This window comes from Pteropus medius, unplaced genomic scaffold (assembly GCF_902729225.1).
Source record: "Pteropus medius unplaced genomic scaffold, Ma_sr-lr_union100, whole genome shotgun sequence".
Classification (NCBI taxonomy): Eukaryota; Metazoa; Chordata; class Mammalia; order Chiroptera; family Pteropodidae; genus Pteropus; species Pteropus medius.
The window spans coordinates 5254159-5266593 of record NW_024349225.1 but is presented as its reverse complement, the minus strand read 5'-3'; the positions used below and the strand labels follow the sequence as shown (position 1 = coordinate 5266593).

Here is a 12435-nt window from a genome sequence, read left to right as displayed (position 1 = left end):
ATGCCCTCCAGTGCACCTGTGAGACCCAGCTCGAGGACCGGAAGGCACACCTGCAACCCAGGGGCTCCAGCTCCTTTTGCCATCACATACCCGCACACACACACTCTCTCTCACACACACGGACTGCTGTTTCAGTTACCCCTCGTGAGAGCAAAGCTGACTCTCCCTGCTGTACCCCCATGGAGCCCAGCCTTGGGGGACACTGTAGGTACTTCAGTAAAGAGGACCCAATGCTGGTTTTTTAAGCATGAGTGTGACGTACACATACTATATCTAGCTTTTAAGTTCATTGAGTCAGGACTGGGTCTGACTTGTGCCCTGCTCGGTCTCCTGGGAAGACCTGGCATGTGGAGGGTCCTCCTTAAACATTTGCTACATGAATAAATGAATTAGATGAATGAGGCAGAGTAGAGAATAGACTAGCTTAAAAGGGGCTACTGTGAGAGCACTCGTAAGCTGTTCCATGAATCCAGGTGAGTCGCCACAGCGGGGAGGAGAAGAAGGGCCAGAATTTAGACCAGCAACAGCCAGATTTACAGACGCTGTCAGGGAAGAAATAACCAGCCTCTACATCACTGGCCTTGCAAACCCTGCCTTGTTAGGTGGTGGCAAGTATCATAGTTCAAGGATACTTACGAAGAGAGAAAACAGACCGTGGTCTTCCCAGCAGACGCAACCGTCATCAAGTTCTTTATGGAAAGCTGCTGCAAACAGGAGCGGAAAAGAAGTTGAAGCTTTAACAGGATGTGAAAGTTGACATGATGAAAGGGATGCACGGAGAGCATACGGCCCGGGAAAGGATTTTCTGCCTTCAGAATTAGGCCTTTGTTTGGTTACTTGTCTTTTTATATTGTACTCCCTCCCCCACCACACCTCTCTCCTTTGAGCTTATACTTTTGCAAGATAAGAAAAATAATATGATAAATAAGGTCATAACTTTGCCAGAGTGACCTCAGTATTGAAAAATACATGTTGGCTCTCCTTGTCTGCTCCGTGTCATTTGACTTTTCCGACCACACCTTTGGGGTTCCACCCAGGAACTTGGACTCTGACCCTAGGCTCTGTTATGTTGCATCTGAGTTTGGTGGCAATTATCATTGATCAATATTTGATATGACTATCGCATGATCACCTGAGTAACATTGACAATGAGGCACTGAACAACTACGGTTGCATGTCAATGAGTGACCAAAAAGCCACATCTGAGGCTCACTGCCCACTGCCTCGCCACTCCAACCCCACCTGGCCAGGGCCAGGACCTTCCCGCAGACTGGAGCACCATCACCTCCCATCATTCCTCACCAGGAATGACCCATCAGATGATGCTAGACGCTACGAAGGAAAAAGTGCATGTGGATAATAGTGGAGGTGTGTCAATATGAAGCTTCGCTGAGTTGACTGACCAGGGCAAGGGCCTTCCAGGCAGCAGGACGTGCGTAGGGGAGGGCCTCAAGGTAGGAGAGCACTTGGCAAATTCGAGAATTCAAGAGGCCAGTATGGTTGGAAGACAAGAAAGGAGAGAGATTATGCTGCCGAATTCGGGCAGGCGGAGTGAGAGTCACAGACGACTCCTAGGATTCTGTTATGATAGAGCTGGGAAGTCTGAGGCTAGTGGAGGCAGGATAAATAGAAATCATAAGACTGAGAGAATGAACTTACTAGAGAAAGGCAGTAATATAGTTGCATGGTCTGTGTAAACCGAGATAGGATACATTCATAAACATTCTAATCTCTCCGGTTGTGAGATTTTTTATAGCAGTGTTCAGCATTTAGATACAGACATGTAAATTAATTTCGATATTGTTAGTTGTGACTTTCCACTTTATACTGCTCTATATAAACATTTCTATATGTTTGTAGTCCATAACTTGTTTTTTTTTAATAGCTATGTAGTATTCCATCATGATTTCCATCATGATATTTTCGGCCTTTCTACTCACTAATGTGGTTTTTAGTCTTTTATAGTTTTTATCCTTAAAAGTAGTGCTGCTGGGAATATTTTTGTTTTTCTGTGAGTTACTTCTTGGGTAACATTCCCCTCGTGGGTCATTTCTCTGCATGTCAGGTGGCTGCTCTGACGCTCACAGTCTTCTGTTGTGTCATGTTTCATTTGTCCTGCCTCAATGGGAGCAAATTCCCATGGTTTTAGGGAGTTGAATGGAGAAAAGAGGGATCAGCAGGAAGAACATCATCCTCATCAGAAGTGCAGAGAGTACAGGTTATTATGCTAATATGATATCCCCTCGAGTGTGTTGTCTCTTTTTGGGGCTTTGTTCTGCACTCAGAACCTCAGTGGCCCTTAGCCTCCCCTCACTTCGCAGTCTCCCCCAAGGACCTAGTAAGTTCCTGATGAGTGTAGTATGTGTATTTGGAACCAGAAAGTATAAGGTGGTGGCAGTGAATCGAGCTGTTGTTTGCAGGAAAAGATTATGAGAAGAGGCATAAAATCTCTGAGTCTAATTAACTGAAAGTTATAATTATATCATCTAAGGTAAGTTGTTCTCTGCGGGTCAACACTTTTATTTATTCCCTTATTTAATATTTTATTCTGGATTTCTAGATATTGTTGAGAAATCAGTCAGTGACCAACTCACCAGGCTAAGCAGGTATCAGGCAAATTCATTCAATAAGTGTCTTTTCCTTGGCTGGTCATAGCTTAGGCCCTCATCTGATCTAGTGTATCTCTGAAGCATTTATTTTAAATCTGGTTTAAAAATTAATGGAACAAAATAGGAGAATTGAAGTCATTTTATTTGGGATAAGAGTAGAGTTTAACTTTGGTTCTCTGGGGCAGAAAACTTCCCTTCCCTGTGTCAAACATAAGATCATGTAATAATAATTTAGTCTCGAGTTCTTAAAAACTGGGGAATAAGTTTTAAATTTTTTCTCCATTTTATCAAAACAAAAAAAGACAAAAATGGAACATAATAACCATTTTGTTCTCTTACCCAAAAAGAATATTTAAGGGGGTAGATAGGCTCCAGATCGAATCTTAGCCATTTTGGTCAGAACCACCATCACTGACTGTCAGCGTTGTCTAGAGTTAATAGTAGTGTCAAGGATATTCACATGCAACACCTATGGAGTGCTTACTGTGGTTCAAGCAGAGTGGTTTAAGTACATCCTTATCTCACCTCAGGGAGGTGGGTTTTCTCAAGGTCACCCAGCCAGTGAATGAAGGACTCAATATTCAAAGTGTGGTCCCAAGCTAATGCTCCTCCTTCCTTCTGTACCCTGGGGATGTGATAGCTGGAGGCAGTGTAGGGTAGCAGAACAGGCCAATGCCCCTCTAGGATCAAAGCATGGAGAATGGTAACCTCTAATCTGTTGGGTAAATTTAGGTAAGTCACAGAAACTCCTCATGGTTTCGCTTCCTATAAAGCAGAAGGGACTCTTGTTTTTTTTTCCCAGCTCCCATTGTGAGGGCATGCGGATAATAGCTGTGAAATTTCTTTGACAACCATCCATAAAGTCCTATAGAAACAGAAGGATGTATTATTTTGCATTGCGATCATTATGTTCATGTGGCAAGATTCTCATACTTAAAATAGGAGACATGCAATAGCTGCTCTGGGGTAAGGTTGCTCAGAGAGGTCAAATTCAAATGTCATATCCAGGGGGAATGTGGTTCAAAATGAATCACTGAGATGCCAGGGACTCAAATAATGCACATCCAGGAGGCAGCAGGAATCATGTGTGTTGTGTGTATGACTTGATTGATGTGGCGACAGATGTATTCAAAGCATCACCAGGCTCCTTAAACAGATCTCCTTCTAGGAAAACTGATGGCTGTGGGAGGCTCCCTCCAGCAACTGCAGGCCAAGAATTGATCATAACAGATCCCGAGATAGATTTCCAGAACAAGACTGAGGGCTGGAGGAATCAGGTGTTTTTCAGAGTGATCTTGCTGACACTATCCTGACCCAGGCCCCACCACACCTCGAGAAATTAGCACATGTCGGGTCCTGGGTATCTAGACGATGGAATATGTTCCATGGCTGATCCGGGCAGCAGGACATGGAGGCCAAGGTAGAAATTTCATCCATGCTGTCTACAAACCCAGTACGCTAGCGGGTCTCAAATTCCAGGGAGACTAGAAAATTTGTTCAAAGGCAGGTTTCTGGGCTCTGTTCCCAGAGAGCAGTATTCCGTTGGTCTCGTGTGGGACCCACGGCTCTGCATTCAGACGGTCTCTTTAAGGACTTTGATGCAGATAATGTACAATTACTATCTTCAGGGGGAAAATGTAGTACCTCTGAATGAGAACTACTACAATAAAAATTGAAAAGCTAACCTTTATTGAGCACTTACTATGAACCAGGCACTCTTCTCTTTAAATTAAGTCATTGAATTCTCACCACAATCCCATGACAGATACAATATTTCCTTCATTTTAAAAATAGGGTAACAGAGGCACAGATTTCTTAATAAGACATTGGAACCTGTGAAATCACACCCTGGCTTCATAGTAAAATGTAACATTGCCAATATCAAAGAAGAACTTTCTAGATAGATTGCTCAAATCCCACCCACAGGCAGAGCCATTACTCTTATCACTCTAGTAATATAGCTCGATTCTAATATTAAAAATTCATGCCAACCTGGTTGCTTAAGGTAGGGATGGAGCTTAGGGGAAATTGCCTACTTTAGAATCTGTTTCACAGGGTATGAACGTTGGGAATGGGGACCATGAAGCTCCAATAGTTTTTAGAGACTTTAGATGCTTCTGTCAGAGACAGATGAATAAACAAACATATCAACAAAGTGATTCTAAACTATAATACATGTATGATTTAAGAGAGGGGGCGCTGAAAGAAATAACATTGGCAGGAAGGAGTCTTACTTGTAGGTATGGGGATCAGAGAAGTCCTTTTTGAGAAGGTAACATATAACCTCAGAGTTGAAGGACAGAAAGAGCTAGTCCTCCAGAGAGAGGTAGCAAGAGCATTCCAGCAGAATCCCTGGGTGAGACTTGGGAATCTGTGTTATCACTCTCTTTTCTGGGGGCTTCTAATGAGGGAGCCCCCGATCTTCATGACGTCCCTTTTCAAACTGCAACACGAAAACAATTCAGTAATGAGTCTGATATCCCTCACTCGAGAGGAAAGAATCCACGGGTTGGGGGCGTACAGCGACTCACAAGCAGTGGAGCTCTCTTCCCTAAGGATTATGGGCAAGAGCGAGTTTTATAGAGCTTTAGAAGAGCCAACATGGACGCCGGGCAGGATGGGCTAGGAGGTCGGGGCTTTCCTGGTATGGCTGGCAGGTCCTGTTTTCCAAGGTAAGCTAGCAAGGCTGAATTGGAGGATGGGGCTGGTGTTCGATTTCTTGGTAGTGAGACTCTTCCAGTCATTGAAGGCTGACTTAGGTTCAGATTTGTGGGCCGGTCACTGGGATGGCCTTCATTTTGTGGATCCTGATGTATGAAGTACCTTGATTATCCTTAAACAGAATTTAAACTTTCCTGTTTCCGTGGTTTTGTTCATAGTGCTCCTTCCTCCTCAAATTCCTTCTCCTCTGTCTCTCTTTCCCTATTTTTCAAAGCCTTACTCATCCTCCAGGACACAGTTCAAATGCCGCCACCAAGCCACTGCCTCCATGAGACCTCCACTGATGACACCAGCCGAAGTGATCTTGTGTTTCTGTGAAACCTCAACTCACTCAGGTGCTAATCATCTGCTGCCATTTTCTTTTATATTTCTATTTCCACTCCTTGCTGGTAAATTCATTGGAGGTAAAGACTGTTTTCTATCTTATCATTCCTTGAAGCACCTCCACAGCGACCTTCACATATTAGTAACGTAATAAAAATTTTCTGGATATATGAAAAATGAATGAATGATTCCAAAGCAGACTATGACTTAACATTGTGTTCCTGCAAGCTTCCCTTTATTTATTCATTCATTCATTCATTCATTCATTCATTCATTTTTTTCCAGACCAGCACGGCTATGGCTGTAGCTGGGACCACGCTGCTGGTGATGAGACCTTGCATATTTAAAATGATGCTGAGAGAGGAGGAGGAATGATAAATGAGCTCAGGAAGACGTGATGGCTTCTTCAATGACACTAATAAATGGAACGCAGAATCTCCAATACCAGCTCTGGTACTTAAGATTGGAAACTAACTACAAAAAGGCAAGCAAGAAAAATGAACGTGTGGGTGGATGATGGGGGAGAGGAGCATATGCAATAAAAGAAAAGATAAAAAGCTACATATTGCTGATGGGACAGAAATGTAGGGGTTGTACATCGGGATTATTCTGTTTTTCTTTTGTTCTTTTTTTTTTTTGCCTTTATAAAAAATACAATGGGAAACCGGTTGCCAGGGATTTTTACACAGCCTGAGAGTCCGTGGTAAGACAGAGAGTTTGACATTTTAGGTGGTCCCCTAGGCTCTGAATCTAAATCAGAGCCACTGTAGCGAACTGTCAAGCTGGGTGCAGATGGCAGATTGTGAGTCAATTCCTATAGTAAATTTCTTCTTAAATATATCTATATATAGCCTATTGATTCTGTTTCTCTGGAGAAACCTGACTAATACAGTGACCCTGGATCAAGACTCCGATCTCCGCATTTCACTCACCCACTAGCGTGATGTTAACTTCCACTATCTGTGATGTCACCTCTCACCACCTCCCCTCTGAGACCCCATGGTCCAAGCCACTATCACTTCTTTTTTTTTTTTTTAAATAGCTATATCGAGGTACAATTTACATACTATAAAATCTACCTACTGTAAGTGTACAATTCATTGATTTTTAGTAAATATTATAATTCAGTGATTTTTAGTAAATGTGTAGATAGGAATGTGTAGTCATCATTACGATCTGGTTTTAGAACATCTCCATCACTGCAAAACATTTCTTTGTGCCTGTTAGTAGCCAGTTCTGCTCCCATTTCATTCCTAGGCAACCACGTGCTGTGTTTTCTATACCTATAAATGGAATCACACAATATCTAGTGTTTTGTGTGTGGCTTCTTTCACTTAGCATAATATTTTCAAGATTCATCTATGTTGTAGCATCTATCATCAGTACTTTGCTCTTTTTCATTGCTGAGTAGTATTCCATTGCATGGCACCAAATTTGTTTATCCTCTCACTAGTCAGTGGACATTTGGATTGTTTCCAGTTTAGGACTATTACGAATAATTCTGCTATAGACCTTAATATGTAAGTCTTTCTGTAAACATATGTTTGTATCTCTTTTATATAGATATTTCGATGTGGAATTGCTGGGTTGTATGTTTTTTGACTCTACAGGAAGCCACCAAACTGTTTTCCAAAGTGGCTCTACCATTTTCTACTCCCGCAGGTATGAGAGTTTTAATTTCTCCACACCCTTACAACTCTTGTTATTGCTTTTTTGATTATAGCCATTCTAGTGGGGGTGTAGTAGTACCTCATTTTGGTTTTAAACTGCATCTCGCTAGTAGCTGAATGATGGTGAGCATTTTTTCATAGGCTTATTAGCTATTCCTATATTTTCTTTGGTGAAATTTCTATCTAAATCTTTTGGAAATTTTTACATTGGATTGTTTGTCTTCCTATTTAGTTATATGAATTATTTACATATTCTGAATACAAGTCCTTTCTCAGATATGTGATTTACAAACCTTTTCTCCCATTTCTGTACCTTGACCTTTTAATTTTCCTAATGCTGACATTTAGGAGAGCAAAATTTTATTTTGATGAATTCCAATTGATCATTTTTTCTTTTGTAGGTCATACTTTTGATGTCATTATAAGAACTCTTTGCCTAATCCAATGTTATAAGGGTTTTCCCTATGTTTTCTTCTAGAAGTTTTATAACTTCACTTCTACATTAAGTCCATGATCCATTTTGAGTTAATTTTTGTGTATGGTGTGATGTTAGTGTGTGTGTTCTTCTTCTTATTTTATTTTTTATTTTTATTTTTTTGCAGATGAATACCAATTGTCTCAGCACCATTAGTTGGAAAGACTATCTTTTTTTCCCATTAAATTGCCCGAGAACACTTGTGAAAGATCAATTTACCATAAATGTAAGAGTTTATTTCTGGACTCTCGGTTCTGTTCCTTTGATCTGTGATTATCCTACGTCAATATCACATTGTCTTGATTACTGGAGCCTTATGGTAAGTTTGAAATTGGATAAATAAATTATTTTTTCTTTTTTCAAGATTGTTTCATTTGCATTTTAGAGTATACTTGTCAATTTCTACAAAAAAAAAAAAAAAGCCTGATGGCAATTTTATAAGGATTCTGTTAAATCTATAGATCATTCTGGAGAGAACTGCCTTCTTAATAATATTGAATACCCAATTCACGAACGTGGAATGTATCTCCATTTATTTAGCAATGTTTTGTAGTTCTCAGTATACAAGCCTTGTCTTACACTTCTGTTGTTGAATTGATTCCTAAATATTTTATTCATTTTGATGCTATTGTGAATGGAATTCATTTCTTAATTTCAATTTTTGATTTTTCCTTGCCGATATGTGGAAATCGAATTGATTTGTGTACGTCAATCCTATATGCTATGATCTTGCTAAACTTGTTTATTTGTTCTAATAGATCTTTTTATGTGTGGATTTCTTAGGATTTTCTACATACAAGATCATGTTGTCTGCAAGACAAAGCAGTTTTGTTTCTTCCAATCCAATTAGGATGCCTTTAATTTTTTTCTTGCCTTATTAAACTGACTGGGGCTTTGGTACAAAGTTAAATAGAAGGAGTAAGAGTGGTCATGCCAGCCTTCCTTCCAATCTTAGTGGGAAAACATTCCATCTTTTTCATTAGATATGATGTTAGCTCTACATCATTTGTAGATTACCTTTATGAGGTTAAAGAAGTTCCCTTGTATCACTCACATGTTGATATTTTTATCATGAATGGTTACTGGATTTTGTGAAATTCTTTTTCTGTGTCTGCTGAGGTGATCATGTGGGTTTTGTCCTTTATTCTCCTGATGCATTGATTAACTTCTGAATGCTAAACCAAACTTGTATAAATTCCACTTTGTAATGGCGTATAATTCTTTTTATATGTTGCTGAATTCAGTTTGTTAAAATTTTAAGGAGTTTTATACTTATTATCATGAGAGATGTTGGTCTATGGTTTTCTTTTCTTGGGATATCTTTGACTCATGAAATGTGTTTGGAAGTACTTCCTTATCTTCTGTCTTTGGTGTTTGTGAAGAATTAGAATTATTTCTTTTTTACGTATTTTGTAGTAATCGCCAGTGAATCTATTTGGGCCTGACTTTGTATCTGTGGGAAGATTTTACATTACTAATTTAAAAATTTTTTTTACTTATTTTAAATCTATTCAGATTTTCTGTTGCTCCTGGAGTTAATTTAAGGAATTTGTGTGTTTCTAGAAATTTGTTCATTTCACATAAATTGTCCAATTTGGTAAATGGTTAATGATATTCACTTGTAATCTTTTAATTTTTTGTGAGAATGGTAAGGATTGCCCCTCTTTTTTTCTGATTTTGGTAATTTTTCTTTTCTTTTTTTAATTTCTTGGTCAGTCTAGCTAAAGATTTATCAATTTTGTTGATCTTTTAAAGGAACCAATTTTCGATTTCATCGATTTTCTCTATTGTTTTTCTGTTTTCTACTTCATTGTTTCCTGTGCTAATCTTTATCATTTTCTTTTTGGTTGTTGTTGCTTGTTTTGGATTTAGCTAGCTCTTCTATTTCTAGTTTCCTATGGTAGGTATTTAAGTTATTGATTTGAGATCTTTCTTCTAATGTAAGCATTTATACCTATACATTTCCCTGTAATCACTGTTTTAGCTGCATTCCATAAAGTTTATGTTAAATTTTCATTTTAGTTCAGCTCAAAATATTTTAAAATTTTTCTTCCAGTGTTTTTATTTGACAAATGGGTTATTTAGAAGTGTTGTTGATTTTTTAAAATTTCCAAATATTTGATAATTCCCCAATTTACCTTCTGTTTTGATTTCTAATTTGATTGCATTATAGTTAGAGAACATAGTTTTGTATGATTTCAAACCTTTTAATTTTACTGAAACTGTTTTATGGCCTAACATACAGTCTATTCTGGAGAATGTTCCATGTGTGTTTGAAAAGAACATCTATTCTGCTATTACTGGATGGAATGTTCTATAATTATCAGTTAGATCAAGTGTTGTCTTCTATATGTTTGCTGATTTTCTATCTAGCTCTATCCGTTGAGACTGTAGTATTAAAATCTCCAACTCTCTTTTCGAACACTATCATCTCTTGCTCAGGTTATTGTAATAGTTTAGCACGCCCTGTCCACCTTCCTTGTTTTGTCATTCTCCATAGGACTTACCATCATCTGACCTAGTATGTATTTGACTTATATGCTAGAATATATACGTCCCTTGATAGCATAGAGTTTTGTAAGTTTTTATCACTGCTGTATTCCTAGGACCCATACAGTGACTGACACATATTAGTCACTCACAAATATTTGTCAGATGAATAAATATATCACCAAACAAATGACACCCGCTCTTCTCTTGGGTAAGTACAAAACTCCTCATCCCCGCCATCTAGAGGAGATCTGAAATGGCTCAATACTAGGGGAATACTGAGATACCGTCAAGGCAAAGGGTGGAAGATATAAGGGGTACCCATGCTTTTGGCCACAAGTAGAAATTCTACCTTTCCCTTCATGTTTTTCCTTTGGGTTTATCTCTTTTTGCATTTTCTAGTCATCAAAGTGGTAGGCACTTGAGGACCAGGACTACATATAGATCTTGAGGAAATAGGCCATGTCTTGATTTTGACCCAGGCTATTTGGCAGCCTTCCCCAGGCAAAGGAACCCCCTGACATCAAGTGGCTCTGTGCAGCTCAATGGGGGTTAATTCTCAAGTAGGGAGGGCAAAGAAGGGCTAAAATTTCAGAGTAATAAACAGAGCAGTTTTCCCCTGCACATATACTTTTCCTTCATGAACCTGAGAAAAGTAGCCATGGGTGCCTCGTCCAAGACTAGGTGTTCAGGATCCCAGCCAAATATCATTCCATCTTAGCATGACTGACACTATCTACTCAGATGTACATCTTAAGGTAACTTTGAAAATTTTATATTTACTCTGCTTTGGAGGGATGTATTATACAACAACATCAGAAAAAAACAGAATGTAATATTTATTGATTGCTTAGCTTATGATTTCTAGATATTTTACATGTATCTGGAATATTAAATAACTTGATTGTCTATATGCTTAATCACCTAAAAGTAAAACATTGACTGATATTTTTATTTTACTCATTAAAGTTAGGCCTAAGTTTTATAAACTGTTTCTATAGGGTTTCTATAACCAACTGGAGCTCAGAGGAGAGGTCTAGGCTGGAGACAACAATTTGGACACCATGTATAAATAAATATATGATAATCAAAAAACTGTAGGGAAAGATCCTATGTCCTGGACAGTAAGAAGAAGAGAGAGTCAAAACTTTGAAGAATCTAACACGTAATGGCTGAGCAGAGGATGATAAGTCTGAAAAAGCAGAGAAGAAGCATCCAGAGGTAGTAGGAAAACTGAGAGGACATTCTATCCAGGAAGGTATGTGACAGCTTTCTGAAAATTTCCAGTTTTCATAACACACCTTTTTCTGGAGGAGTCCAACTCTTAATAAAGTACCTATCACTTAATTATAAATCTCATTAAGTGGATAATCCTGAAATTGTTCTTGACATAGTTCTCAGCCACCAGTACCTAGAACTCTGGAAGAATGGAGATTTTGTGTTAAGACACTGTGCTTTCAGCAAAATTATTTTACTCCAATTCTTGTGTCCCCCGCTAAGTGTAACATACCCTTTCTCGATGACTCTAGTATCCATTTATGACTTTTTGGCATTATAGTAGTAATTTGAATATTTGATGTCAGTGAAACATGACAACAAGCATTATACAAAGGTGAATTATTATTGCGGCTTTCCTAAGAATGAAATTGTTTCTTATTTTGTGTTTAGTGTTTGTGGTGGTCAATTCCCAATGAATTTTATTTTATTGCTTTAGACTTAGTAACGTTTATTTGTAAGAGTTCATTTTATTTAGTTCATTCATTCATCTATCAAATATATATTCAGTGCCTACTAAATGCCAGACCCTGGGAGTGTTAAGGTGCATCAGACATGGTTCTCAAGCTTTGGGGTGCATTGAAACTACCTGGAAAACTTGTTGAAAATACGTATGCTCCAATCCCACCCCTCATATTCAGTAGACCCAGGGTAGTTCCCAGGAATTTATGTGTGTGATTCCAATGCACAATAAAGTTTTAGAACTGCTGGGCTATGTAAAAGCATTTAGTGAAAAACTTGAAAGTAACAGAGTGTAAGATGTGTCAGATAGAAGTATGCACAGAGTCGAGCGTATATTAAATTTTATTATATTCATATCTTACTACAACAGACTGTACACTCAACAATATTACTGCAATTTTCAACTATC

The 12435-nt window shown here is 38.6% G+C and overlaps 1 long non-coding RNA gene across 1 annotated transcript; it reads left to right on the top strand.

The window, feature by feature from the left end:
- The first annotated feature begins 7221 nt into the window (after window positions 1–7221).
- LOC120617562 (uncharacterized) lies at window positions 7222–11815 on the top strand. The gene is made up of 4 exons (XR_005656956.1): window positions 7222–7316; window positions 7927–8118; window positions 10406–10500; window positions 11291–11815. It is a non-coding gene; the product is annotated as an uncharacterized LOC120617562 (long non-coding RNA).
- Window positions 11816–12435: the final 620 nt, after the last annotated feature.